Below are 23,343 nucleotides of genomic sequence, written 5' to 3'. Positions count from 1 at the left end.
TACAAGGTAAAGTACCAAAGGAATATGAGCTTTTGGGTTGTAAGTATTATCACTGACATATATTCTATTTTTGTCAGATATTTAATAAAATACTGTGTGTTATGTGACTCATTAAAGGTGAAAAAGTATACATAAGATTATCTTCCAACATATTAATTACTTACAGTTTAGGTTACAGGGCTTCTGTGGAGTTTTTGGTACAATATCAGAATAGACTAAAATTTTTTCTTACTCTTATAAACTGACTTTGTTTTTATATGATCTTTAGCCCATTTAATTGGTACAACAGAATGAACCAGTGATATATTTGGCTTAAGTTTAAATTTCTCAAATTTCTTTTCAGTAACTGGGTCAGACAGAGCCAAGAGAAGCAACCCCCATCTGTGTGGCATGAGGGCTTTGTGACATTTCCCTGTGCTTCCATCTGGTCCTCAGGCTGCGTGTTTTCTGGTAGAAAGTCATTCATCCAGAGTTGTTTATTGAGCACCTGCTATGTGCCAAACTCTATGTACCAAACACTGCTGTAACCATAGGTCTCTGGATGATGCAAAACGCAGAAGCACACAGAAAGGGCAACTTCCTGTGTGTTGAGGGAACCAAGAGATAAAACCAAAACCAAAAGGCAGGGTTGGTCCTCAAAAAGAAGATGATTCTGCCATTCAAATAGTAAAGTCTAGAATCTTTTTGTCCTGTTCCTATTAATGAACTGACTCCACTCCCAGGTGCTGTCATCTCAGCTGGTGTTGGGTTGGCCCTTGTGTTGGAAACTTGAGTAGCCGCTTGAAGGGGAAGGGGAAAGGCACTGTGATGAAGCAGTAGGTAAATTTGTGCAGGGCCTTGGAAACCTTCCAGAATTATATGTGAAAAGTGATATTGTTGCCACAGAGGAAAATATGGCAAAATGAGACTAACCATTTCACGGAAACAAAAGATTGAATTCAAGCTACTAATTCAGGGAGAGACAGAGAAGAGTTGAAGCTTGAATTCTGAGTTGCTCTGCTTGAAGTGAAGAGCTGATGATGGTTTGGGTTAAAATAGTCATTTCCAAGCTATGGCCTTTCAACAACAACAAACTGGATCTTACCATAAAAGGGCAACTAGTTCTGTTAGAACATGCCTTAGTTTTGCATTTTAGTCACACTCCATGAGAAGCGAACTGGTGTTTAACTTGAGAATTCCTACAATTTTGAAATACCCTCTACCCAAGGAATCGGAGTAAATCTGGCCAGTGGCCTCCTGCTGCGAGTCAGGTGAGTGTCAGGAAAGACATTTTAGCAAGAGTACCATGTCTGAGGTTCAAGTGTTGTGCCTTTACCTCTTGAGTTACATTGTATTCGAGAGGACAGAATTGCATTTTTCAGGTGTTGTTGCTTCAAAGCGTTCTTAAAACTTTTCCACACATGGTCAGATTTTGTGAGGACATCCTTAGAGTGTGAGATGATATCCCTGGGTGCTGAAATTGCTAAGTTTTCCGGCCCCTGCTGAGTGGTGACCCAGAGTCCCCCTGCAGTTTAACCGAGGTGCTTTATTCATCTGCAGACTGGAAGCCCAGGATTGGAAATCTGACACAGGATAAATAATTAAATCTCGGCTTCCACAAGTGCAGAGGGCATAAATAATCCAACCGCATGCTGCCTGGGCATTGCATACCGTGGGCCATTTAGATTTAACGTCCAGGCACTCACTCGTAACTGAATATGTCAGAACGCGGCTCCTGCCTGGGACAGGGAGAGGGTGCTATTTCAGAGAAGTGTGCTGAAGGCTGGAAGGCTGCCTCCACCCTCTGACTCTTCTGGAAACCCTTTGCTGGCTTGGTCTCCAGGGAAATTCATGTTCCCTGTGTCTAGCCCTGAGTATGAAAAACTATAATCAACTCTGGTTACAGTTAAATGAAGGAGGTGATATATTGAAGGGAGACCCAGGAAAATCACTCATTTAATTGGAGACATTTGGAGAAACAGATGAGTTCACCAATGGGAGTGGACCTTGAAAACTTGATTCTCAGAGTCAGGAGTTTGAACCTGAGACCATTTGAGCATTGGAGAGTGGCTGAAAGTTGGTGTCATTTTCTGCTTCAACAGCAAATCTTGTGAAGGGCACAGAGGAGTAGCAATCCATTTTCTGGTGACCAAAGGTGAGAAGACAACAAGTGGTTCTAATTATGTCTGCATCTTTTATACGGCTTTGCTCCTGGTAGAGACTTAATGAAAGTTTGTTAAATGAGCAAAGGAAAGAACACTGATGAGTCGTGATGGTCCACACTTCCCAGCTGTGGTCTTGTCTGGTGCCACTCCCAGGGAGGTCCCTGGACCAATAGCACCAGCATCACTTGGGAGCTAGTTAGGAATGAAAATTCTCAGACCTTGTTCCAGACCTACTGATCCGTATCTCTGGGGTGAGCCCAGGAATCTGTTGTTAACAAAACCTCCAGTGATTCTGATGCTCACTAAAGTTTGAGCACCACTGGCCTAGGGGTGCTTCAACCAGAGAGGTGATTTAAGAATCTTACACATACTCACTTCCTCCGGTTGCAAGAGAATCACGTTTAAAATCCTTACACGCACGTGTTTCTTAACTCCCCACAGCTTCTCGCCCAGGTTGCAGCAGCTAGCCTCTTGGCTTTTTTCTGCAGATCTCACGTCTTCTAGGAAAATAGAGGTAGGGTGAGCTGGGAAGCATCCTTCTATTTGCTGACTGCCAGAAGGAGGATGAGCTATCACTTACTGAATGCCCACTGTGTGCTAGGCCTGGACCCCAGCGAACAGTGTACACCTCTGTCTCCAGGACCTCAGGAGCTCCCAAGGAGTCAGACAAGGAGGTGACAGGTGCTGGTGGGAGGGGCGTGAAGATGACAGTCACTGGGCTGTGTCTGGGAGCAGCCAGATGGGCCCAGCTCAGACCTGGGCTAGCCTGGGGTAGGAGAGTCTTCCTGGAAGAACTGCTACCTGGGTCACCTCTTATTGGATAGGTAGGGTGGCAGCAGGGTGCAAAGAGGGAGGAGCAGAAGGGGATTCTAGGTGAAAGGAGCAGCACTGCCGAAAGCACACTCTAGTGAGTGCTTTATTCAGCTTTTGGGGACACTATATTTAAATTGCGTTATAGCCTACATATAGTAAAGGGTACAGCTCTTCAATTTGCAGCTCGATGAATTTTTTTTTTTTATTGAGATACAGTTAACATATAATAAACTGCATATATTTAGAGCATACAGTTTGGTATCCCAATCTCCCAATTCATTCCCCCCCCAACCCTCCCCACTTTCCCCAGTTGGTGTCCATATGTTTGTTCTCTGCATCTGTGTCTCTATTTCCGCCTTGCACCCAGTTGATTTGTACCATTTTTCTATAGTCCGCATATATGTGTTAATATATGGTAAATGTGTCCTAACTCTTGTAACCCCCCACCCAGATCAAAATATGGGACATTTCTAGCCTCTCTGTGCTCATTCTCGTCCACAGGCCCCTGCTCCCAAAGGAAACCCCATTCTCACCTCTGTTACTGTAGATTGAATTTTATTGGGGACTTTTTTTGATGATAAGCTTCTTGAACAGAAAATTTATCCTGGATAGCCAAAGGTCACTAACAGACTGGATATGGCTCCAAATTATGTTTTGTTTGGCCTGCACAGTTTTGTTTTTTTTTTTAATTTATTGCCGGCATTTAAAAATTGGGGGATTTCATATAACAATCAAAAGATCTGGTGACACGGGGATCACATACCTTGGCGGCAGTGCTGGGTTGCAGTTGGGTAGGGACTGTCCCCCTGGAAGATGGGGGTCCCCTCTTCAGTAGCTCCCACTGCCCCCGTTGCTCACTTCTATTTGGATATGCTTGTTGTCTGCCTGGCCCCGGGGGCATTTGAGTGTGCAGTCCCTGCCATTAGGTATTATTTGCTTTCTTGGTTTGAGGGCTCTAGCATGGCTGAGGGGACTTAATCATTTTTATTTGTTGATTCATCAGCATTTACTGAGCACAGACTATGAATCGGGCTCATGCCGGGTGTTGGGAATACAGACGTTCATGGGCAGAAAGATGATGTGTGGTTTGTTAGCTTGCGCTGAAGCTCACCAGGTGTGTGGCACGTCCCGTCTTTGTGAGTTCTCTTCTCACTACCCCCTTAGGTGCCACCCGTGCTGGCTGTGTCCTAGTCCCTGAGCCCAGGGACTTATAACTGTCCCACTTCTGCTGTCACCATCCCCTTCTCTCTTTCCTCCCTGTCTGGCTCTCACCCATCCCTCAAGCATTTGCTCAAGTTCCTTCCAAGAAGTCTTCACTGACCATCCCTTCCTCCTGTAATATCTCACTCCTCTGAGTTCCTTATCAGTGTATTTCTTATACCACTAAACAATGGACTCTGTCATTGATTCCCTCACATTAAAAAAACAAAGGCATGCGCTGTGAGCAAAGACTTTGCCTTATAATTCCTGACATGGCTGCATAATGCCCTGCATGGCTCTGAGCATACAGAGGCACCCACTAAATACAGGAGATGGTTTGGGAAAATAAGTGGAGCCCCAAAAGAAGAGGCTGCAGTTGGAAGCACCTGGGGTGAGGGGCAGAGAGGAAAGCACTGAGAGAGGCCCTTGCTGGCGGTTGCCCGGTAGGAATCCGGCCTGTCTTTGAGGACCTCTTGTCCTTGTGAGAGCATTGACACATGCATGGAGGGACAGATACTTCGGCTGGCCGTCGGGCTGCAGGCATTCCGAGCAGTGTCATGTGATGTGGCCTTTGAGGTTCTGCCCTTACAGCCTGACAGAGTGTCCCTGGGGGGTGGCAGGAGCAGGTTCACTGAAGTGGCTAGAAAGGGAAGGTGTCATTCTGGTGGCTGTTCCTCCAGCTGTGCTCCATTGAGAGCCTGAGCACCTCACTCTGTCCCACTTTAAGTTCCTCACTTGGTGATACTGATTGCTAATGGCAGCCTGATTGCAAATAGCCCCACACCTTGAATTGCCTCCTTGAAAAGTACCTTAGATGTTGGCAGAAGATGATGACCTTTCTTTAGTGGACTTCTACACCCAGCCCAGGCAGCCAGACCACTGCGGTGGAGGTGGGAGAGGTAAGCAGAGCCTTTAATTTAAGGTCGCTTGGCAAAGAGCCATCTCATTTGCTAGGGTTCTGTTATATGTCACTTGGTGTGCAGGGTTCCAAGAACTACTTGGCCTCTTGACAGAGAACATGATAGAATGTCAGGACCTAAGCTAATGTAAAATATGCTTTGCCCCGCCAAGTCATGCACGGGTAGTGCAAGAAGCCTGTCGGTCATTCACGTCTGCACCATGTGGCTGAGAGGCTCCACTGATGGCATCTGGCCTTTCCAGAGCTCTGTGATGATGGAGATCAGGCACACAGTGGCTTTTTACTGAGAGAGTGCTGATTTTCAAAGCATGAAGGCATCCCTCAAAAAAAAAAAATAATGCACTTTCTTAAAGGGCACTTGTTTCCTGTCTCTCCCCCCGCCCCATGCAATACTTCCCCCTTCCTGTTTCCCCCTCCCCTCCCTCCCCCCTCCTTTCCCCCCTCCCTTCCATGTCTTTGTGTTTATTTGTTGTGCTTTTGGCACTAATCCCCAATGTCCAGGTGACAAGGCTGGCTAGGTTTATAGGTGCTGCATTCTGTTACTTGGGAGCTTCAGATTTAGATACAAGGATAAAGAGATCTACAGGTTTCATCCAAGTTTCAGCCATGCGCCAGTTAGGGAATGTGACATTGACAGCTGTAATACAGTTGCTGGACAAAATCATTACGGGAGCTTTATACCAATTATCAAATGTTTGACTGACAACAGAAAACCCAACAAACAGTGGGTTAAACCAGAGGGACATTGATCATCTTCTTAACAAGAAGTCTGAAGGAAGGTGGTCCAGGGTTGGTTTTAATGGTCCAGCAGGGTCTTCAGGGACACAAGCGTCTTTCCATCCCTCCACCTTGACATGCGCGGGGATGTTCTTGTTCTCATGTCTGTGGCCTCCTCTTCCCGGGGTGGCTGTCACAGATCCCAAATACCATGTACTTCCATGCCAACAGCCAAAGCAGGAAGTGGGGGGTGGAGGGCGGGCAACAGAACGAGCTCTTTGTTTACCCCTCTCTTATCTGGGAGCAGAAAATGTGGGATCCATGTTGCAAAGGAAATGCTTTTTAAATGTGAAAACTGACGTGGACCTGAATCATTTGGGGGTATCTGTGGCAGAGTGAGCCGAGACTCCGTTTTCCTAGTGCCCATTTTCAACTCCATTTCCAATTGTTCTTTCTCAAAATCACGGATTGAGAAGAACTTAATTTCCTCTTAGTTTCTTCCAGCACAGAGCTCACAGTTGGGCTTAATTTTCATCACCTGATGAGCCAGGGCTCCCCTGAGAATGTCTACGGGCTCTCGCCTTAGAAACCAATAAAGTCTGGGCCCTATGGTCTGGTACCCATTCCCTCTTTTCTGAATGGTGCATCATACCAGCCTGTTCACATCATTTACCCAGTGGGAACTCTGAGCCAGAGCTCTCACGATTAGTGTTAAGTTACAGTGACCTCTGGTTGGGAGTCTGTCTTTTGAAAAGTTTGAGTTTCGCCCTCCCTTTGCCCTTTCTAGCATTGAATCTTGGGAAGTGATTTCTCTGCTAAAATAATTTTGGTTTGTACGCGTGCGTGCATGTCCACACACACGTGTACGTGCTCATACCCCAGCTCTGTGCCGCTCCAGTGGGAAAGGGAGACTGCGGTTTCATGGTAGCTGTCTTTTGGATGGGTGTCCCCATGTCCACCCACAGAGGCCGTGACATTCCAGCCTTCCCCACTTGATAATCTGAAAATCTTCTGAGCCAGATTGCCTTGCTATAGGCCTGCAACTCTGGAATGCCACATAGGTTCTGGGTTTCAATCCCCGGGGCCCTCATTGGCTCGCATGTGTAAGAGCTGGTGGGCTTGACGCGGATAAGGTGGGGGAGCTCACGGAGGGCCATTCCCAGAGTGCTAGGAAAGCGATGGTGTGGTGCCAGGGCAGCAGGGCTGCGAGAGCTGGGGCCAGGGTGTGTGGGGCTTGACGCAATTACATGGTCTTGTTCAGCTTTCTCCTTTCATCTGCTCCCAGATGCATTTCGCTCTTTGTGGCTCCTTACTTTTTCCCTGAAATGTGCTCCCAAATGTGCCAAACTCTCCTCTCCATTTTCCAGCCTCTGCTGGCAAAAGTGACAAAGTGAAGAGTAGACTTTACTCTGTGGTGAGTTGTTCTTGGGTTAAAAGTTTTCATCCTCTCACCTGGTGGAAGATTTTTACACCAGAATCTGATAATTCTGTTTACTTCTTTTAAAGTTGACAGCATGGGAAGTTTATGGTTGGCTTTATGGTCGGAAGGATTTGTCAAACTTTCAGCCTGGGTTTGGGGGAATCTTCGAGAAGAGCCAGTGTCAGCATTCAGGGTCTAGTCTGCTTGGCGGTCCCCAAACTTTGAGGGTGAAATGCAGAGATCTCTGAGGGGAGAGTTCTGGATCTTGATTGCCTGCCTTGGGATCAGTTCCATCAGTTAAGTTACTTGCTATGTGTCCTTCGGACAAGTTATTTAACTTTTCTGTACTTCAGTTTTTCCATCTGTAAAATGGAAATAGTAATACTCATGCCACCCATGATGGTTAGAAGGAGTCAAGGAGTTAACATTTAAGTGCTTATAATGTTACCTGGCAATTAGCTCCTTATAAGTAAATCTTATTAATTGAGATATTTTTGTTGGCTTACTACTTTTCTGAGATGATTGTAAATTCAGATGCAGTTGTAAAAAATAGTACAAGAGAGTTCTCATGTTCCATGTTCCATTTATCTAGTTTCCCCCAGTGGTAACATTTTGCAAAACTGTAGCACAGTATCACAACCAGGATGTTAACATTGATGCAATCCACTTGTCTTGTTTAGATTTCCCCAGTGTTATGTGTACTCATGTGTGTGTATGCATTTAGTTCTGTACAGTTTTATCCCATGTGTGGGTTCATCTTTGCACCACCACAGTCAAGACACTGAACAGCTCCATCATCACAAGGATCCTTCCTGTTGCCCTTTTGTGACTGTACCCACACCCCTTCTTTTCCAGCAACCCCAGCAAAGACTAATCTGTTCTCCATTTCTAACATTTTGTCATTTTAAGAATGTTCGAGACTTCCATGGCAGCCCAGTGGTTAGGACTCTGGGCTTCCACCACAGGGGGCATGGATTCAATCTCTGGTCAGGGAACTAAAATCCTGCAAGCTGCCTTAAAGGAAAAGAAAAAGAAAAAAAAAAAGAATGTTATATAAATGGAATTGTACAGTTTTCAACCTTGGGGGATTAGCTTTTATTCACTCAGCATTAATTTTCTGAAGACTGACCCAAGTTCTTGAGTATACCAATAGTTCATTCCTTTTTCTTGCTGAATAGTATTCCATGGTATAGATGTACCTCTTTGTTTAACCATTCACCCAGTGAAGGACATCTAGGCTTTTCCCAATTTTTGGCTGTTGCAAGTAAAGCTGCTATGAACATTTGTGTACAGGTTGTTGTGTGAACATAAGTTTTCATTTCTCTGGGAGGAACGTGCAAGAGTGCAGTTGGGTCCTATGGTACGTGTTCAGGTTTACTACTGTAATAGGTGTAATACTTTGTTATTAAATTTGTACCTCCAAACAATAAAGTTATGTTCAGTTCTTTGAATTATAGTAAGCAGTGTATTAGTATTTGTTAAATAAGTTAAAATGGGCCACTGACTTTTACAATGTATCCAAGACTATATAAGAGACAGGCAAGAGTATGGTGATGATTCTTGTCTTCAGGAAATGTTTCATCTTGGGTGTGGGAATTGAGTAGTTGCAAATAAGAGCCCATATATAAAAATTGTATGCTGTCGGATTATGGATGGTTTAAAAAAGCCCAGTGGACAGATGCAGAGGTGGGAGGTGCAGGATGGGGAGAGAGTGGAGATTTGGGAAAGGGTTGTCAATGTTGGTGCCACCAGTGCTTGAAATTGGAAACCTGATGGCCTTGTATTTGAGAAAAATTGGAAATATTTGAATTTGAGGAAAAGCATCAATTTTGCATGAAATACGTGTTTTGGTCAAAGATAAAGATTATTGTAGAATCATAAATTCCTCCATAAGGGCATTCTTCACTTACAAGAGAGAAGAGGAGCATGACATTGCTGGAAAACCAGCCGGATTTAACATTTCACCATTGTGGACAAATGTTTACAATAGCCAGGACATGGAGGCAACCTAAATGCCCATCAACAAATGAATGGATACAGAAGATGTGGCATATATATACAATGGAATATTACTCAGCTATTAAAAGGGATGAGATGGAGCTATATGTAATGAGGTGGATAGAACTACAGTCTGTCATACAGAGTGAAGTAAGTCAGAAAGAGAAGGACAAATATTGTATGGTAACTCACATATACGGAATCTAAAAATGGTACTGATGAACTCAGTGACAAGAACAAGGAAGCAGATACAGAGAATGGACTGGAGAACTCGAGGTATGGTAGGGGGCGGGGGGTGAAGGGGAAACTGAGACGAAGTGAGAGAGTAGCACAGACATATATATACTACCAACTGTAAAATAGTCAGTGGGAAGTTGTATAACAAAGGGAGTCCAACTCGAGGATGGAAGATGCCTTAGAGGACTGGGGCAGGGAGGGTGGGGGGGACTCGAGGTGGGGGGTAGTCAAGGAAGGGAGGGAATACGGGGATATGTGTATAAAAACAGATGATTGAACCTGGTGTACCCCCCAAAAAAATAAAAAAAAAAAAAGAGTTGAACTCCTGACCAGGTCACATGCTGGTTTTCCCAGGGCCTGGAAAACCAGAAGGATGCTGGTTCTTCCTGTGGAGGGGAGTCAGTTTGATGGGGTGCAGTGAAAGCTCACCTAACATGTCTCACACCTGGAGCAGATAAATTTTTCACATTCCCATCCTCTGAATGACAAAATATTTTCAGTAAAAACCATGTAATCAGTAGTCATTATTTTCTTGTTTTCTTTAGTGTGTAAACAATGAGGGATTGAAAAAAGAATACATCTAAGGTTTGAAGATCATACTCAAATTTAGTAAGATATTTCACATGTGAATTAAAATTTACACTTACCAAGCAAAATTATCACATCTTGCAATTTGCTGTTCTACTGTTTTAAATTTTAAACACAATCAAAAGCTCCAAGTGGTCGCATAGTGTGACTGCATTGAAATAACTAAAGTTGTTTCTTCATTGTTACAATCACTGTGCTATCACTGTTTATTTTAAATCAGTTTAAACACGGGACTATGTGTACTGCAGGGATTGGAGACATGAACTGTGTCTGAAGTGGGATCAAAAGATTCTGACCTATTATTAATTTATTTTTGAAATCAATAGGAGTCTGGTTTGTGTGGATGGGGGCCAACTGCAAACCTAGGAACGGTCTAAATTACCTTTCACGTAAATACAATATTTATCGAAGGATAAATAATGCAGATATGCTCATTCTAAGCTTACATATATATTACTCAAACTCAACAGTACCTGTGGGGGTATTTTAGAACTTGAGCCAGCAAAATGCTCTTTCCAGGAGGAATAGCTTCTCACTGACATTGTTTAGAATTGCTGATGCTTGGTGATAAGAAAAAGCAGGTGACTTTTAGTGGTTTTTGTTTTAAATTCTCTAGAGACAAAGCGCTGCCTTATTGCCTGCACTGGGCAAGCCCGACATTGGGTTTCAGCACTGATGAAAAGCAGGAGTGTTTTGAGTTTGGAACTTGCAGAATCTGCAGCCCAGCCTTGCCTGTTTGTAGCCCTGTGACTTAGAGGAGTTACCTTACTAGCTATCGTCAGCTTCCTTATCTGCAAAACGGTGAGGTTTTGTGCAGGTTAATTCTATAATCCGCACAGAGCACCTGGAACGGGCTCTGGGGCACAATAGGTTCTTAAGAAATGTGAGTTGTCTTCCCTCCTCTGTCTAGAACGGGCAACATCTGTGTGTCTCTGGGACTGGCCCTGGACCCTGAGAAGGGAGCTGAGGCTGGCCAGTCACAGACTTGCCTCCCTTTTGTCCTCTTTCTGACGTTCCCCCAGGAAAAGTCGCAGTTCCAGTTAAACAGTGTTCACTGAGTGACTCTACTGAAGCCCAGGAGAAGCCTGCACACACTCCCTGGGGTTCCAAGATGCATCCATCAGACTTCGGGCTGGAGTGTGGACAGCTATTCTGGTCTCTCCTGGGCTGAAAGTTGGGAAATCTCTGGACGATGTGTCCAGCTTGTCTATCAAAAGTTTTAACCCTCAGAAACACATGTGATTCTCCTTTGCTGGGGAGAGAAGAGGTTCTGCAGCTGTTTCTCTTAAATGAAGAGGCTTGGGTGTGGTCAAGGCCTTTTACTGACCGCTTTTCCCCTGTTTTTCTGCCGCCTCCTCGTACTGATAATTGCCAAGGAATGTGGTCCAGGCCTTTGGTTGGCTTTTGTAAGCCTCTTAGAGAAGTTGAGAAAGAATTCTTGGTGTTCTTATCATGTATTCAAGACCAAGCTATTCTTTTTTTTTTTTAAGAACTTTTATTGAGATACAGTTAACATACAATAAACTGCATATATTTAGAACGTACAATTTGGTATCCCAATCTCCCAATTCATTCAAGACCAAGCTATTCTTATTCGTGACCCAGCTCACATTAAACATGGAAATACCTTTAAATGACCCAGGGAGGCACTAGGGTGATTTTTTTTACGTAGCAATTTTTTTTTGTTGTAAAATGAACCTGTTGCATTTTAAAAGGACTAAAGAGAATTCTTAATTTTAAACAGTTTAATCTGCCAAGTGGTAAGGTTTTCTTTTCCTTTGCTTTTACGGGAGATCTGTTTAGTGATGGCTTATTGGAGTATAGGGAAGGGAGTGCATATCTTATTGTTTTAAAGAAACTGAAAGCGTGTTACAAAATTTATCCTAGAAAATTATCTCATGTTGTAAATAATCTCAAATGTAGATTTTTGAATGTGAAATGGAGCTTTTAATATTTTTGCTAACTTGATATTCTAGAATGTTTTGTGTTTCTCCAATATTAGCTGCATAGCCAATTCATTTTGACTGGAAAATACATCAGAAAACATAGAACTTAATCAAGGTCAAACTATAAATATAGTGTTTTTTTTTTGACATTCTTCCTGGCCTTATTCATCTTATTCTCATTCATTCCTTAGAGAATGGTAAACATTTTTAGAAATCGGATGAATGATCTTAAAGGCAAACATGGTAGATCTGAAGACAAAAGTACAAAGTAAAGTAAACATTTGGTAATCATATGGTTAAGTTAATGTGCATAGGCAGGGCCGGCTTCACTGGCATGTGACGTGCAGTCACACAGGGCCCCATGCTTAGAAGGGTTTTTGCTTGGTTTAATGCTCCTTTCTCACTGTTTGGAAATTCTGAATAATTTTTGACCAAGGGGTCCGACATTTTTATTTTACACTGGGCTCTGCAATTTAAGTAGCTGGTCCCATGACTCAGCCACCTGGTAACTCACCTTTAGTTATGGGCTTTTGAATTTCCTGCTTAATCCTAACCAGATGTTTACCAGCTCTTTTTCCCTAAATATGAATTTGTGAAGACCAGGACCATAAAGGGCGAATGACCTTTCATTTAGATACATTTTCTTCTTAACTATTTTCAAAGTTCTGAGTGATGGATAAGGCTGTGTTTTTGAACATTTTAATTTTGTTGCATATGATATAAAACCCAAATCCCATTTCTTTACTAAGATCTATTAAAATATGTAGGTTGTATATATGTGAAATGAAACTCATGTTTCTCAGATTATTAATAGTGGCTGTTGCTGGAGGCTGGAGATTTCAGAGGATTTTCACTTTTTCTGTTTTAGGGCACTAAATTTGACTTTTGACCGGCAGGAATTATTTTTGTAATGGGGGAGGGGGGAGAAACAATAAAGCTAAGAAAACCCCAACTCGGTTCATTTGTTGTAGCTTTAAAAAGAGGAGCAGCTCTTTTTGATTCTGGCAGGCAGCCTTGCAGAGTCAGGGTGCTGGGTTCCCATTCCTGCAGGGCGGTCACAGAAGTCGCAGAAATGTTAGTAGGGGCCAAGAAATGGCTTGGAGCGAGTGTGACTGAGGTGGGTGGTACTATTTTGGCAGAAATGTTTAGTGGATGTTTGTAAACTTGGGGATAATCTGGGCCTGCTATCCAATTTTACATGCGGCACTGATGGAATCTTATTTCATTTTAAGTCCTTGGCTATCAATTGTTGTGTTTCTTGGTTTTTCGTGTGTGTGTGTGTGTGTGTGTGTGTGTATCAGCTATAGTCTTGTGTATGTTTTTCTTGTTTTAAATATTCCTCTCACCGTTTAACAGCAGGTTGGAAATGTATTGCTTTTGGCCAGAGCTGCAGCTGGCCTTTGAACCAGGACAGGGCTGTCCTTCTGATGTGGGGTCAGGTTCAGTGTGAGATAAACAGCTTTGGCCTCAAAATTCTTGTTGACATCTCACCCCACTGCTATGCACGGTGGCACCGCTAAAGCACTCCAGCTGCTTGTGAAATGGCCAGGAATTAAATGCCTGATTGAGAGTAAAAGAACTAGGGGGTGCCCTGGTTGTTCTGCTGGACGCCTGCCTCCAAGAGGGCAACCCTGCGGGCGTGCTGGGAACGCCGGACCAGACAGCAGGCCAGTCTGGGACAACCCCCACTCCAGCGAGCCTCTGTCCAGTCCCTGTGCTGAGGGGAAGTTCTGCCCTGACACCAGGGGGTCATCTTCTGTTTTTCTGTCTCTGAGCAGAAATGCTTTGGTCTATGCTGTGCTTTTTAAAAATAAATTATAATTTCAAAAATTATAAGGCTCACAGGAGAGCAGAATAAAAACCCATCTGAGGTTAAGAGAATGTAACCTTCGATCCATTCAGCTGGTTTGTTTTTTTTAACTCGTGTCCCCTGGAGCCCCTGGGGCTGCTGCAGAGGGACAGGGTAGGGTGAGGGTCCCCTCTAGGTTCCTGCCCCTCCCATTTCCCAGAACTCCTTCAATCACATCAGCATTATATTTTAGTCTTTCACCTACTGTTTCATATGAAGAAAGTGTGCATTGCTAAAAAGCAGGAAGTGTGAAAACCACAGAATTCGATCTGTGTCTTACATGCTGTTTGAACCTTAGTGACATCTGCCATCTCTTGAACACTAACATCTGTGCTGACGGGTGAAAGCAGATACCAGCAGTTGGGGTATGACTGTATTGAACATCGTGCTTTGTATTTGAGGTGGTCTTTAGCACGGCAGGTTGGTGGTCAAGCTGAGCATTATATTTTTTCCCCAATAGTCTGGAAACGCAGCCAGGACTCCAGTGATGAGGCCAGTGAGGCGAACGCTGCTGTAGCAGACACGGTGTGCTTGGCACTGGCCAAGCACTTCCCATGTTGGCTCAGTTAATCCTCACAACAAAGATTTATTTTATTATTTATTTATTTTTGTTTTTGGCTGCGTTGGGTCTTTGTTGCTGCGTGCGGGCTTTCTCTAGTTGCAGAGAGCGGGGCCGCTCTTCATTGTGGTGCACGGGCTTCTCATTGAGGTGGCTTCTCTTGTTGTGGAGCACGGGCTCTAGGCGTGCAGATTTCAGTAGCTGTGGTGCATGGGCTCCGCAGTTGTGGCGCACGGGCTTAGTTGCTCTGCCATATGTAGGATCTTCCCAGACCAGGGCTCGAACCCATGTCCCCTGCAGTGGCAGGCAGATTCTTAACCACTGCACCACCAAGGAAGCCCCTAAATAGTGTTTTTAATCCCCACTTCACAGCACCCCTGGTTCTGAGTTTAGAGAATAACTGAATATTGGGGCTCCTGAGAGCTGCTTTCTACCTTCAGTTCTCTGCCTCCCAGCCAAACCTCCAACCCCAGTGGAGCCCACTTCACCAACAAGGAGAGGGCTGAGGAGAGAAAGAGAAGCTCACATTTGGGGGCATGCGGTTTTCTTGAAGAGAGGCTGGCCCCTCCCTCCCTCTCAGGGTTGGGGGAAAAGGGCTGGTGCTTCCTGTTCCCAGAAGGAAAAGATGTCACCCCTGGAAAGGGGTGGATTTCCCAAGGTTCTTCTAGAGGAGTGGCTTGGGAGGGAGGCTTTTGTGAATGTCCCTGAGGCCAGAGACCACGGATGAGGTCGTTGTGTGTGTTCGCGCGCGCGCGTGCACATGTGCACACATGCGGAAGTAGTAGTAGTAATTGTGAACAGAAATGGGTCCTTTTAAACTAAAGGCTACTGCAATTTAGTAGCTACTGTCATAGTCCAATTATGGCATAAAAAGACTTTCTAGAATTTTTCAGCCTTTGTTTTTTTTATTTTTATTTTTATAAATGTATTTATTTATTTATTTATTTTATTGGCTGTGTTGGGTCTTTTTTGCTGTGCGCGGGCTTTCTTTTTAGTTATGGTGAGTGGGGGCTACTCTTCGTTGTGGTGCATGGGCTCCTCACTGCCGTGGCTTCTCCCGTTGTGGAGCACAGGCTCTAGGTGCGTGGGCTTCAGTAGTTGCAGCACATGGGCTCAATAGCCATGGCTCATGGGCTCTAAAGCACAGGCTCAATAGTTGGGGTGCACGGGCTTAGTTGCTCCGCGGCATGTGGGATCATCCTGGAGCAGGGATCGAGCCCATGTCCCCTGCATTGGCAGGCGGATTCTCAACCACTGAGCCACCTAGGAAGCCCCTGTTTTATTTTTTAAAAAAGATTTATTTTAGTATTTATTTTTGGCTGCATGGGGTCTTTGTTGCTGCACACAGGCTTTCTCTAGTTGTGGAGAGCGGGGGCTACTCTCCATTGCGATGTGCAGGCTCCTCATTGTGGTGGCTTCTCTTGTTGTGGAGCATGGGCTCTAGGCATGTGGGCTTCAGTAGTTGTGGCACACAGGCTCAGTAGTTGTGGCTCGTGGACTCTAGAGCACAGGCTCAGTAGTTGTGGTGCATGGGCTTAGTTGCTCCGCAGCATGTGGGATCTTCCCGGCCCAGGGCATGAATCCGTGTCCTCTGTATTGGCAGGTGGATTCTTAACCACTGTGCCACCAGGGAAACCCCTTCAGTCTTTATTGACTGAGCCTAATTAACTGTTCTAAAGGCCTCAATAAATTACTCTTCTGTTATGCCATAGGTGTATACTTTATCACCTGGACTCAAATATAGGTTCCTGTTTGGAAGCAACAATCTTTTGCCTTTTCTGTAGTTCCCAGCACATGGGTTATACGCTCTGTATTGTGTCATAAAATGGTTCTCAGTCATTTTGGCCATCCTCACTTTGGCTTCCACATTTCGAGTTTCTGCTTTCCTCTTTGAGCTCCTCGGTTCCTCTGGGCTACTTCCTGTAATGTTCTTTTGTTCTGCCCACTGTCTCAGTTCTTGCTTTTTTTTTTTTTTCCTGCCCTTCAGGACTTTCAATATAAGAATCACAAAAGAGAAGTAGTGGATACAGAGGCTGGACTGACAGGGCAGATGCACAGAAGTGGGTTTATACGTATATGGGAATCGTCCTGGCCAAGCAGTCTGGACACTTGGGTTCCAGGCCTGGCTGGGCCACGGTGCTGCTAGGTCCTCCTAAGCAAGTCTTTGACACAGAGGAACATGCAGTAGGTGTTAGCTAGCATTGTAGCTACTGTCGCTTAGTAGTTAACCATTCTGGGCCTCAGTTTCCCTCCCTGTTAAGCGAGGGACATGGCTGGGATGATGCCCTGTGTCCTCTCCACTTATATTTTAAATTAGATTATAACACTGATGAAGGTAAGTCACTAAAGAAGGACCAGGCCTTAAACCTCTCTGGGTCCCTTGTGATACTTTGCACACTTAAGGGCCAGAGTAGTTATTTAATAATTTAGTACTGTAATCTGAGTAATTATGACACTGATAAGGAATTTTTAAAATTAAATATATGTATTTTTAAAAAATTTATAGATGTTTTATTTATTTATTTTTGGCCGTGCCATGCAGCTTGTGGGATCATAGTTCCCTGACCAGGGATTGAACCCAGGCCCCTGCAGTGAAAATGCAGAGTCCTAACCACTGGACAACCAGGCAATGCCCTAACTATATATATTTGTTGCAAGTTAAAGAATAAATGAACTAATACTACTCAGCATTTTTGTAGTGTTTTGAAAAAGCTTTCACATTCACCAATTTAATGCCAGTCTCACAACCAACCGTTCCCTAAGGTAGGTAGAGCACATCCAACCCCAATTTACAGATGAAGAAACTGAGGCTTAGGGATGTGGCTATTTCTTCAGGCTTGCCAGCTACTGAGTGGCAAGTGTGGGATCAGAATCTAGGGCTCCTTATTCCTGTGCCAGGGTATTTTCCAAAGGGCTGTCTTGTTAGGCTGGTTGGAAACAGTAAGAAATACTTGCTTGGGAGAATTGATGATATTTTGGTGTATTATTAATCCCTAGGAGATGCTTATCCCAGAGGACCATAACCCAGGAATAGCCCAAGGGTGGAGCTTACCCATCTACGGTGAGGACCTGGGGAAAGCAGGTCTGTGCCTGAGGTTAGTCTCAGAGGTGACCTGATCCTGCGGATGGTTTGCGGGAGGAGGAATTCGGACTTCGGCCAAACTCACCGAGTAGACACTTGAGCCTTGGCACACTTGGGATTAAGGAATAGAAGGAGATATCTCCTCTTAAGGGAGATAGAGTGTTCCCTGATTCAAGAGGCTCATGAGCTTGGGTCTTGCCCATGCTGGGCAGCTAGAAATGTAACTATATCTGAAGTCCTTGGAGGGCAGTGAAAAGATTTTGTAAAGGAGGAGTTCATTGGCAGATGTGTCTCCAGTACCACTGCTGCAACAAGGAAGGCTGGCCTAGCACGGTCTTATGTGAGGTGGTGCTTTGCAGTGCTTGGAGGCCTGCTGGGCTAGCTGTCCTAGAGCTGCTGGTTGGGCAAGACACTGAGGACTCCAAGAGCGGCCAACCCAAGGCACCCCTGGAAGATCACTTTGCTTGAGAGCAAGAGCTTTTGCCGCCAGGATCGTTGAGAGCCTGCTGCTGAGAGCTGCTGGCCACTGTCAGAAAGAGCTGCTGCCCCCAGAGCGTAGGAGTAGTCACTGGGAGCTGTGGGTACCCTGTGACCGATGGGAGCCACCAGTGGGAGCGGCAGATAGAGTACCAGGCTGGGAGCCCTCCCAGGGGTCTCCAGCCCCGTGGAATTCTTGAGGAGGAGCAACATAGCCTGTCTTCCAACATACGTCTCAGTGAGGAGGGAGAAGAATTGTTTTCCATTAGGTGGCCTGGTTGGAGACCCGGCAGGTCAGGGAAGGGGGCTCCAGCTGGCTTGAGTCACCACCTGGTCCTCAGGTTCCTGATGGAGGGATGGCTCAGAGAAAAAGGGTTACCCTTGTGGTAGGGACCTTCCTAGATGCACTTAAAAAACATATTCATAATCTAGCAGGTTTTTTCCATATTTATGTTAATATTTATATTTCCTCTGCACCATCACGCTTTACTAAGTAACTCCCAAATGTAAGTACATGTTTCCTACTCTTAGTCTCTCATCATCACATTGTCAATACCACTTTTATGTCAGTCCTTCATTCGTGCCTTTGCCAGACATCGTTCTAGTACTTTTGATAGACCAGGCCCATGTCAGCCTTCCTTTGTTGTGATTTTACTTATTTGTGTACGTATCTTAGCCTTCCAGTAGCCTAACAGCTTTTTTATTACGTTCTAGTAGACTTACGCTACAGCCACAAAATTCATAATGAAAATTTATTTTTCACTCACTTCCATGTCCTACGTGGTTAGTGGGGCAAACATTGGAAGGGCTGCTCTATACAGTCCCTCAGGGCCCCTGGATGGCAGGCCTTCACCACCTGATAGCTTCACGAACTGGAACACATGGCCTTCGTGGTTACTGAGACAGGAGAGAGGGCTGCAGGGCCTCACACCAGCAATTAAGTGCTTCCGCCTGGACTTGGCATCACTGCTACTTGCAGCCCATTGGCCATAACTAATCATGTCGGCCCACCTAACTGCAGGAGGGCCTGGAAGTGTAATCCTCCCTTGTGCCAGAAGAACAGAACCAGATAAGGGTGAGCACTGGGCGTCTCTACACAAGCTTTTTATTACGTTCTCTGTTCTTTCATTGACTTGAAGCAAAGTTGTCTCTGGAAGTCTCATTTGTAAAATGAGACTCATCTTTTATTTGTAAAAGGGGTCGGACATAAGTAAGAAGAATGAAATATACATTGCTAATTGCCCAGTTTGGAAAAGACTAGTAATAAGTAGTTTAGGCATCCTCTGTGTGACAGTATCTATCTTTTCCCTTTCCTGCTCACAGGAGAGTGGTTAGAGCAGGCCCAGATCCCTCTATCCAAGGCAAGGTCTAACCTTATTTCCTACCATGGAACAAGGGCTAGGACTGCAGCAACATCCCCTGCCCGAGCACCAGAGTGCGGCTTCTCTTGCTCTCCAGGCCTGGGTGAAGACAGTCTGAATTACGCAGTAGTCAGTGTAATTAAAACATGCATTGTCTACCTTTATACGTTCAACCACCATTGAAAGAGTGTGGTTTGGGATTGGGGTAAGCTGGTTGATTCAGTAATGCAAGATGTAGATTATGTCCTAACTTAGATGAAGCACCGGAGTGGTCAGGATTTCAGAAGGCAGTGGGTATTTGAGTAAGCAAATATTTGTTGAATAAATGGCTGGAGTATGGGAGTAAAAGGGTTAAACAGTGTGGAAAACTTGAATTTACAGCTGTGCCTGTTATCCTTCCTGTATTTTAAACTATCTGTTGGCCGAGTTTTCTTCCTTATGCATTTGGATTCTGCATAAATAAAAGCTGGTTGGCTGTACTGATGTCATGTTTGTCTTGTCTGTGTATCCCATGATGGTCACTTGCATCAGTGTGGCCATCTTCAATGCAAGCTTCTGGGGACGGAGCAGTGGTATACCTACTCCATTCTCTTTACACAGCTCCTTCCACAGTACACAACGCAGTGTTTAATAAATGATGAGATGGTCCTGAGGAACAGTCTTTATATTTAATTCACTACACCCTCATTCTTTCCTATTCTTTCAGAGTTTTTTGGGACCCATCTTATCTTTTTCCCTCATAAATATTTAGCTCATAAATATTCTACCGCCCTCTCTCGCCCTTTACTTCTCTTTCTCCAGCAAAAGTCTATCTGTACTAATTTCATTTTGTTCTAAGGGTAATAATCTTGAGGGAACTTTAATGAATGTGGTGGGTTTACTTGAGTTCTTGGATGACAGGCTCCCAGCATCCCCTTCATACACACAGGGCTTACTGAGATTGGCATCCCCTGGCCATTGACTTGCTGTGCAACATTGGGTGGTAATTTCAGATCTCGTTCGTTTCTGCTCTGTCATGGATTGTGTTGTCTGTTGCTTGGTCTGCCTATCATACTTTCCCATCCCTCTTCTTCTGGTTTGGGTTCCTTTGGGGACATGCCTCACCCATTCATTCCACATGGTCCAAGGGGGCTGTGAATCATGGAATCTGGCAAAGGGGCTTCCTCACTCACTGGAGTGGGCAGGTGACCCAAAGTACTCCATTGTCAAGTAAGCCCCATCAGCGTTTCGCCTGGGACTAATCAATGGAGAGAAACAGTTCCTTTTGCACTAGGGCTGCTCTGCAGAGAGGATGTGTGTTGGAGCTTCAGGCAGCCCTCTTGTCTGCCACGTGGTGATACCTTCTGTGAATGATGAGGAACTGGGGGATAAGTAAAGTGAGAGCTGGGGCAACAGCCAGAGGCTTGGCCACGCTGTCTCAGCCCCTGCACGAAGGAGGCCTGGGGTCAGTGCCACTCCAGCTTCCCAAGTTCCATCACCTTCTCTTTGTTTCAGTGACTTTAGGTTGGGTTTCTGTTGTGTGCATTTAAAAGAGTTTGAACAAGTATCATCATTCTCTAGTTTTTAAAAATATGTATAAGCAATATGAATTCCTAATTAGAAACATTCAAACAGCTTAGTGTTTCCATAGAGGAGTTGAGTGATAAGTGGGGGGCTCCATTCTTCCCCACCCCTGCCCAATATGAATCCCCTCTCCCAAAGTCTAACTGCTGGGAACTTCTAGCTTTTTTTCTTTGCATTTACATCTATATATATATACACACACACACACACACACATATAATTTGTGTTTTATTTTTTAACATACATTTTATGTATATTGTTCTGTAACTTTTCTCAGTTTTTTTTGAACACTAATGCTAATATGTGTAGTTCTACTTCATTCTTTTTTTTTTTTTTAAATAAATGTATTTATTTACTTATTGGCTCTGTTGGGTTGTCATTGTTGCACACGGGCTTTCTCTAGTTGCTGTGAGCAGGCGGTGGGGGAGCTACTCTTCATTGTGGTGTGCAGGCTTCTCATTGTGGTGGCTTCTTTTGTTGCCGAGCACGGGCTCTAGGTGCATGGGCTTCAGTAGTTGTGGCACATGGGCTCAATAGTTGTGGCTCACGGGCTCTAGAGCACAGGCTCAATAGTTGTGGTGCATGGGCTTAGTTGCTCCATGGCATGTGGAATCTTCCCAGAGCAGGGCTCGAACCCGTGTCCTCTGCATTGGCAGGCAGATTCTTAACCACTGTGCCACCTAGGAAGTCCCTACTTCATTCTTTTTTAAAAGACTTCATTGTATTTGATAGCATGGATAATTTGCTTAAATAATCCCATGCTGATGGACATTTGTTACTGTTATGCCTTTTTCTTTCCGTTACAGCACTGCTGCAGTGAATAGTTTGACATGTTTTCTTGCATACATATGGAGATATATCTGTAGGTAGAGCCTGCTCGTAGAATGGCTGAGTCGTAGGACATGCACGTGAAATGTTTTAACAGGTTCTGTCAAATCATGTTCCAGAAAGGCTGGACTGATTATTCAAAGTAGAATGTTTCCCACCCCCTCCCCAACACCGAAAGTGAGGACCCTTCAGTTTTCCTAATTCCCAAAGTGAAAACACGAGGTCCTTGTTCTCATGAATTCCTCTGAACGCCTGGGGAGGTGAGCATCCTTTCAAAGGGGTTCTGAATTTCTCCTTTGTGTTAGTTGATATCCGCAGTTTTTGCTTGTTAAAAATGTGGTTCTTTGACTTTTTCTTATTGATTTGAATAAATTCTTTGCACGTTGTAAATAACGCTATGTTACTGATGTTGTAAACGTTTTCTCATAGGTATTGCTTTTAGTTTTGCTTACAAATGGGTTTGAGTTTGTTTTCGTTTTTTGCATCTTGGGGGCTGTGTGTGTAGTTTTCAGTTTTGTCTTTTTATCTTTGATCATGCAGACATTTTACATTTTTGTGAATTCAAATCTGTCAGTCTTTTTCTTTTGGCTTCTGAGTTTTGCATCATGCTTGGGAAGGCCTTTCCCATCCCGGATTATAAAGAATTTCTCCTGTGGGCATTTTTTAAAACTTTAGATGTTTCATCCAGCACTGTCACCCTCATCTGTAAATGAAGATATTCGTACCTCCCGACAGTTGAATGAGATAATATGAAAAGGGTCCTGCCTCCCTCTCCAACCTCCTACCTTTCCAAGCCCTGCATTGAAGCCTCCTTCCTTCACAGTGGTGTTGTCAGGGTTGTTTCTCTGATTCCAGGGAGTTTGGGCACAATGTTTGGGAATCCTGTGTCCTTCCTGCCACTGGTGGGTGACTAGCTGCTTCCAGGGAGTACCCAGGACCTTACTTGCTACCCTCGAAAAGCAAAACTCTTCTCATGTCTACTCTCTTAGCATGCAGTTTGCACCGTAACTTTGAGACTCAAACACAGTCTCAGACCTCAAACCTTAAAGTCATCTGGGACTTTGATCTTTCTCCCCCACATCTAATCCATCAGTGGATCCCATTAGTGGATCCCACCTCCTCTGCCGCCACCAGGGCCAGGCCACCAGGGCCTCTCACCCAGTCACCGCGGTGTCCTCCCCACCCTTGCCTCCTACAGTCTGCTCTCCAACAGCAGTCAGAGGGACCATTAAAATGAAGCCTAGTCACTTCCTTCCTCTGCTTGAAACCCTCCAGACCCTCCCCAGGTGACTCAGAATAGGATCCATAGGTCTTGCCTGTGAGACCCTCCATGGTTTTTACCTTCAGTCCTCCTCTTTCATTCCTGTCTTCTCTCCGACACTCTCCCCGGGTGTCTTGCTCTTCCTCCAGTGCCCTGGGGCCTTGGCGCCTGCTGTCCAGAGCTCTCTCCTTCCAGATGCCTGCTGTGCCTGCTCCCTTGCTTCATGTGAGCACCTGCTAAGCTGTCACCTTATCCAGAGGCACTTTTTCCATTTTCAGCTTTTTTCTTAGTGCTTACTAATGCCTGGCACATTATACCTTTATCGATTTTTATCTGTGTACTTGGAATGTAATTTCCTTGAGAAGAGAGATTTTGTTTCCT

At 44.7% G+C, this 23,343-nt stretch overlaps 1 protein-coding gene and 1 long non-coding RNA gene across 2 annotated transcripts in view; both read left to right on the top strand.

Moving 5' to 3' along the window:
- The window catches only part of RBM20 (RNA binding motif protein 20), a 193,660-nt gene that overhangs the window by 44,043 nt on the left and 126,274 nt on the right, over positions 1-23,343 (top strand). The window lies entirely within an intron of this gene.
- The window catches only part of LOC130853008 (uncharacterized), a 44,527-nt gene continuing 22,375 nt past the window's right edge, over positions 1,192-23,343 (top strand). The window contains exon 1 of the long non-coding RNA XR_009053631.1: positions 1,192-1,250. This is a non-coding gene — a long non-coding RNA (uncharacterized LOC130853008). The remainder of the gene's footprint in view (positions 1,251-23,343) is intronic.

This window comes from Hippopotamus amphibius, chromosome 5 (assembly GCF_030028045.1).
Source record: "Hippopotamus amphibius kiboko isolate mHipAmp2 chromosome 5, mHipAmp2.hap2, whole genome shotgun sequence".
In the NCBI taxonomy this organism is placed as follows: Eukaryota; Metazoa; Chordata; class Mammalia; order Artiodactyla; family Hippopotamidae; genus Hippopotamus; species Hippopotamus amphibius.
This window is presented reverse-complemented; position numbering and strand designations above follow the sequence as displayed.